This window comes from Salvelinus namaycush, chromosome 2 (assembly GCF_016432855.1).
Source record: "Salvelinus namaycush isolate Seneca chromosome 2, SaNama_1.0, whole genome shotgun sequence".
In the NCBI taxonomy this organism is placed as follows: Eukaryota; Metazoa; Chordata; class Actinopteri; order Salmoniformes; family Salmonidae; genus Salvelinus; species Salvelinus namaycush.
In genome coordinates, this window is record NC_052308.1 from 49348587 (window position 1) to 49354586 (window position 6000).

Here is a 6000-nt window from a genome sequence, read left to right on the forward strand (position 1 = left end):
GGTAAAATTTATTTAAAATAAATTAAAATAAACGGAATAGAGCTAAGCACAGGTAAAATTCTAGGGGAAAACCTGGTTCAGTCTGCTTTCCAACAGACACAGTGAGACAAATGCACCTTTCAGCAGAACAATAACCTAAAATAAGGCCAGGTATACACTGGAGTTGCTTACCAAGACGACATTGAATGTTCCCGAGTGGCCTAGTTACAGTTTTGACTTAAATTAGCTTGAAAATCTATGGCAACACTTGAAAATGGCTGTCTAGCAATGATCAACAACCAACTTGACAGAGCTTGAAGAATTTTCAAAAGAATAATGTGCAAATATTGGACAATCCAGGTGTGCAAAGCTGTATATTATTATGTATCTACTTTATAGCAACTGCTGTTTGTTTTTTTAGTTTGTTTCTGTTGATACTCTATATTGTTTTTGCTGTATTGTTTTGAAAAAGACGAAGTATAAAAAATAGAAATGATTTCACATCATATTTGAACCCAGGTAGGGGAGAGTGGGGTAAGTCGAGCCACCCTGGTTTCTAGGAAGCCATACACAAAATGTATCATTTGATCAAATATTAATGAAGAGGTCATCATTTCATGGTCTGTGAAGGAAGAAATCACATGGAAAAATTGGTAAGCAAGTAAGGTCCAAAAAACGGATTTTCACCAAGTCAAATGAATTTATGGTGTTTCAGAATTCTTGTATCTAAACCAAAGTAGAACACTTTGTTCTATACATCCGTTGGGGTCTCTATAGCCTTCAATATGAGGTCCTAAACCGAGCATTAAAGCACATCCTTGTAGCTGTGTGGGCTAATATAGTTAAAAGGTTTACCCTGGGGTAAGTTAAGCCAATGGCCATGGAGTAAGTTGAGGGAAAGGTTGAGCAAATGTAAGTGTTTTCTTCCCAGGTGTAATTGCAAGGCATTATCGCTGTGAAGTGAGGTAACAAAATTGGGCTGGCCCATGTTAAAAGTGTTTAAATAATTACAAGAAAAAAAAGAGCTTTGGTGATTGTGTTGAATTGTGTTTGGGAAATAAACTCCTAACTTACCCTGTCCCGTGGCTCGACTTGACCCATACTCAGGTTAAGTTGTGCCAAGAGACCCCTTTTTTTGGACAAGCTATGTTTTCAAAACGAATATTTTGATGAATTCTGATTTTCCAGTGATACACAACATCCTGAAATATATGTAGATATCTTTGTTAAAAAGAACACCATATTTCCGTTGGAGTGATGCTGAATGTACAAAAATGGATCAACTTACCCCACTCTCCCCTACGTTTGTGAGCATGTCACGACTCTTCTGGAAACCTCTTCCCTATACTAACTCTGCCTCGCAAGAAGGATCGCTAACCCTGAGAACGCTACAGCCCCAGAGCCTAGGGCAGCCCCGTCAGGAATGACATGTTAACTCCGTGAAAGACTATAGCAACAAACAGTGTTTCTCCCATTTCCTCCATGACCACCGGATTCTGGGGGTCGCATGTAATACCATCGCGGGTCATGGTGAATTTGGCACAGCCCAGTTACGTGGTTGTCACTTTGAATGATGGCAAAAATCTTGCAGGCCTGTGCGTTTACGGTCCAAGAGCAACAGTTGGGTCAGTTCAACGTCTGTTAATCCTTTTTTTTTTTTTTTTTACTCCCTTCCCTCAAACTTATTTTGGGAAATAAAGCTGCCAGAAAACGTACGGCACACTGGCTTCTCACTCCACTTCGTCCTGTTTGACTTGGAAATGATTTCCTTTTCCCGAAGCAATAATCCAATCAGGCTAAACTTCATTCAGAGTTTTTTTGATATACGAGAAAGGGCGAATGGAGCGGTGATTCAATTCTTGTAGTCAGATCTCCAAATTTGATTTTGCCTCCAGGGGAAGTCGTTGTTTTTTGGGGGGCGCTTTAGCCGGCAGGTTAGGTATCACTGTGAAAGGAGAGCGGGGAGGAAATGTGTGCTTGTAATTGGTTTATCTGTATGTAATGTTTCTTTCACCTCCGAGTAATGGAGTATTCCTTTTCCCCTCTGTCTCTTTACTGATTGGAGTGGACACAGAAGCTAATGCACTGGATTCCTATGGTCAAGCTGTGCAGACTGAACAGAGTATACAGTGTCTAGGCCTACTGTCAAAGTAAAGCTGCGGACCAAGTCTGTTTGTGTAAAGCCTTAATGTGTGGCCAATGTTTATGCTTATTTGTGTTTGTGTGAGATTTAGCCTAACTAGCCTATACGGGTTTTCAATTGACCTATACAGGTTCTCATTGGCTGTACTGCCCTTGGATACGGAGAGGCCATCATGGATACAGACTAGGTTTTCAGGGATTGGGGTCTGGGTTTTCAGGTATACTGTAGGTACAGAACTCAAGGAGGTCAACTGGTCTGGGCCTAGCCAAGTGACCAGACGACTACGGAGCATTCCTGGGAGGCCGTCATCTGTTTACTGGAGTCGACTCCCACACACAACCACCATCTCATTCAATCAAGCCCAAATCATTCATTCAGTCAGTCAGTCAGACACACACACACAGAGAGAGACAGAGACACACAGAGAGAGAGAAAGGGGACAAAAAGATATAGGACAATTGAAGGGAAGAATGAGGGAGAAAGAGCGAGAGAGGAAAAGAGCGAGACAAACCCAGAGAAATCACCACAAACAAGTGCTCGCAAGCCTCTGTGCTCCCTGAGAACTGATGGAATGTGACTAATGATAATAAGCCACAAATGGGGGGGATAAAAAAAAGAGAGCCATTAATTACAGGGCTTGCCCATATTCCCCATTCAACACCCACTCATTCAAAGACCGGGGGAGAGAGGGAAGAATGGAGAAGGAGAAGTGGACTCCCAACCCATCCCATTTCACACTCGCACACCCTTTCCTTTGCTCGACAGAAAAGCGGGACAAAAATCAGGTCTGCAGAGTGCACACGGCCTTCTGCGGTCAGTCACTTCCTAACATCAACAAAGAGCGTTTACAAAGGATGCTTTAGAGCCCATGTTCAATTACACAAACACTGGCATCGATGTACCCTCCCCAACCCCACCCCTTTTCACAGTGCAACTGTTACAGCACACACAGGGAACCCTGTGATATACAAACTGCTTAAACCATTCGGGGAAGCTCGTAAAGGCTAGCCGACGAGGGTCAGTACAAATGTACGCCATTGTGCTTTAAATAAGCAAAAGCATCAAGTGGCGTGAGTGGGGAAAATACGACATCGTTAGTCAGCCTTAGCTTATCACCAAACATCTGTCTGATCACGCCCCTGTATGTTTTCATTAGGATATATCAGAGGGTGATATGTACAGCTTCCATTTCTGAGGGAGCAAACAATTATGGGTGTGACTAAAGGGACGTGATTGACTGGCATGTCAACCCAAACCCCTAACCCCGGGAGACCCCTAATGAGGGTCCAAAAAGCAGCTAAAAATGTCCTTCTACTTTGAGAGTATTTTTTGTAGATTGTTGACAAAAGAAAAGACATTTAAATCAATATGAATCCCACTTTATAACATAAAAATTTTGATAAAAGTCCAGGGCAGCAGCCAATGGGAATCCATAATAAATACAAATACTTTCTGAAGTCACTGTACGAGTTTCTTTGACACTGTCATTGGTGAGATACTGCATACGGCAGGTCCAGAATCTGACCAACTGTAATATCTACTGTAGTGTCTCACACCCAAGAATCACAAAGTATGTTGAGTGGGAAGGAAGAAGTTGCTTGTAAAAACTAAAAGTACAGGGGCGTGGTGGAGCACCATTTGGGGGAGTGTCCCAAATCACTTTCTTGAACTTCCAGATTTGTTTGTTGGACCATCTGGGGGTGTATCCGGATGATCTTCTTGGACCCCCCAGAAGGTCCAAAAAACAAATCTGGAAGTTCAAGCTCTGTAAAATTGGTTGTTGATCATTGCTAGACAGCCATTTTCAGGTCTTGCCATAGATTTTCAAGCAGATATAAGTCCAAACTGTAACAAAGCCACTCAGGAACATTCACTCTCTTCTTGGTAAGCAACTCCAGTATTTTGCCTTGTGTTTTAGGTTATTGTCCTGTTGAAAAGTGAATGAATCTCCCAGTGTCTGGTGGAAAGCAGACTGAACCCAGGTCTTCCTCTAGGATTTTGCCTGTGCTTAGCTCCATTCCATTTATTTTTTATTCTGAAAAACTACACAGTCCTTAACTATTACAAGCATACCTATAACATGATGCAGCCACCAATATGCTTGAAAATATGGAGAGTGGTACTCAGTAATGTGTTGTATTAGATTTGCCCCAAACATAACACTTCGTATTCAGGACAAAAAGTGAATTGCTTTGCAACATTTATTGCAGAATTACTTTAGTGCCTTGTTGCAAACAGGACGCATGTTTAGGAATATTTGAATTCTGTACAGGCTTCCTTCTTTTCACTCTGTCAATTAGGTAAGTATTGTAGAGTAACTACAATGTTGTTGATCCATCCTCAGTTTTCTCCTATCACAGCCATTAAACTCTAACTGTTTTAAAGTCACCAATGGTGAAATTCCTGAGCGGTTTTCTTCCTCTCCAGCAACTGAGTTAGGAAGGACGCATGTATCTTTGTAGTTACTGGTTGTATTTATACACCATCCAAAGTGTAATTAATAACTTCCCCATGCTCACAGGGATATTATTTTTACCCATTTACCAATAGGTGCCCTTCTTTGCGAGGTATTGGAAAACTTCAGTGGTCTTTGTGGTTGAATCTGTGTTTGAAATTCACTGCTCGACTGAGGGACCTTACAGATAATTGTGTGGGGTACATAGATGAGGTAGCCATTTAAAAAAATCATGTTAAACACCATAATGGCACAGACAGACCATAAAACTTATGTGACTTGTTAAGAAATGTTCTACTCCTGAACTAATTTAGGCTTGCCATAACAAAAGGGTTGAATACTTAGACTCAAGACATTTCAGGTTTTCATTTTTAGTAAATTTGTAAAAACATATTTTTAAACATAAATCCACTGACATTATGGGGTATTTATTGTGTGTAGGCGAGTGACGAAAAAAATCTAATTTAATACATTTTAAATTCAGGCTGTAATACACCAAAATGTGGAAAAAGTCAAGTGGTGTGAATACTTTATGAAGGCACTGTATCTGTGACAGCACACACCTAGTCACTGGGCAGCAGTATCTAAACATCCCTTTTCAGGACCCTGTCTTTCAAAGATAATTCGTAAAAATCCAAATAACTTCACAGATCTTCATTGTAAAGGGTATAAACACTGTTTCCCATGCTTGTTCAATGAACCATAAACAATTAATGAAAATGCACCTGTGGAACGGTTGTTAAGACACTAACAGCTTACAGACGGTAAACAATTAAGGTCACAGTTATGAAAACTTAGGACACTAAAGAGGCCTTTCTACTGACTCTGAAAAACAGCAAACTAAAGATGCCCAGGATCCCTACTCATCTGCGTGAATGTGCCTTAGGCAGGCTGCAAGGAGGCATGAGGACTGCAGATGTGGCCAGGGCAATAAATTGCAATGTCCGTACTGTGAGACGCCTAAGACAGCGCTACAGGGAGACAGGATGGACAGCTGATCGTCCTCGCAGTGGCAGACCACGTGTAACACCTGCACAGGATAGGTAGATCCGAATATCACACCTGCGGGACAGGTACAGGATGGCAACAACTGCCAGAGTTACACCAGAAAAGCACAATCCCTCCATCAGTGCTCAGACTGTCCGCAATAGGCTGAGAGAGGCTGGACTGAGGGCTTGTAGGCCTGTTGTCAGGCACATCCTCACCAGACATCACCTGCAACAACATCACCTATGGGCACAAATGCACCACAAATGCATCACTGGACCAGACAGGACTGTCAAAAATGTCTCTTCACTGACGAGTCATGGTTTTGTCTCACCAGGGGTGATGGTCGGATTCGCGTTTATCGTAGAAGGAATGAGCGTTACACCGAGGCCTGTACTCTGGAGCGGGATCGATTTGGAGGTGGAGGGTCCGTCAT